This window comes from Mus caroli, chromosome 6, assembly GCF_900094665.2.
Source record: "Mus caroli chromosome 6, CAROLI_EIJ_v1.1, whole genome shotgun sequence".
Classification (NCBI taxonomy): domain Eukaryota; kingdom Metazoa; phylum Chordata; class Mammalia; order Rodentia; family Muridae; genus Mus; species Mus caroli.
The window spans coordinates 92,968,514-92,969,087 of record NC_034575.1 but is presented as its reverse complement, the minus strand read 5'-3'; the positions used below and the strand labels follow the sequence as shown (position 1 = coordinate 92,969,087).

At 42.1% G+C, this 574-nt stretch overlaps 1 protein-coding gene across 1 annotated transcript in view; it reads left to right on the top strand.

The window, feature by feature from the left end:
• Positions 1–378: 378 nt before the first annotated feature.
• Positions 379–574, top strand: part of Tafa4 (TAFA chemokine like family member 4) — a 194,163-nt gene continuing 193,967 nt past the window's right edge. The window contains exon 1 of the mRNA XM_021164134.2: positions 379–481. The gene's annotated coding sequence lies outside the window, so the exon portion shown is untranslated. The remainder of the gene's footprint in view (positions 482–574) is intronic.

Below are 574 nucleotides of genomic sequence, written 5' to 3'. Positions count from 1 at the left end.
GGCGTCCACATGNGCATGCACACACCTTCCTGCACACCGGTTTACACACATGCATACCTGCTTACATGCATGCACCCACATACACGCATACCTGCTTACACACACACCCAAATACAAACACGTACTTATATACAAAAACAAACAGAAAATTGTCTATATTGTTTGAGCTAGCTTGTGGCTAGGTAGTGGATATTGAATCCTCTCTGCTCCATGGCCAGCACTACTGATAAGAGTTTGTTCATTTGTAGGCTGCAGATGTCATAGTAGAAAGCCTTATTTTATGCCTAGAAACCTTAAATGCTAATTGATCCCCGTTTTTCTCCCTTTTGTCTCCTTTAAAGACAGGTCCTCCAAGCCCAAGAAGTTTTGGGGAGCTGCAGAGATGATTGGTCCCAGTTACAAAGGGACATTCACCGTCACTCTCCAGGACCTTCTTGAGTAACAGCGTTTGACTGGAACCATATACTGTGAACTCTCCAAGGTAAAATAATTAAAATGATTTTAATAGACACCAGGAAGCCAAGAGTTGATGAAGTTCTGAAAGCCATTAAAAATGAATTAGTGTGTGTGTGTG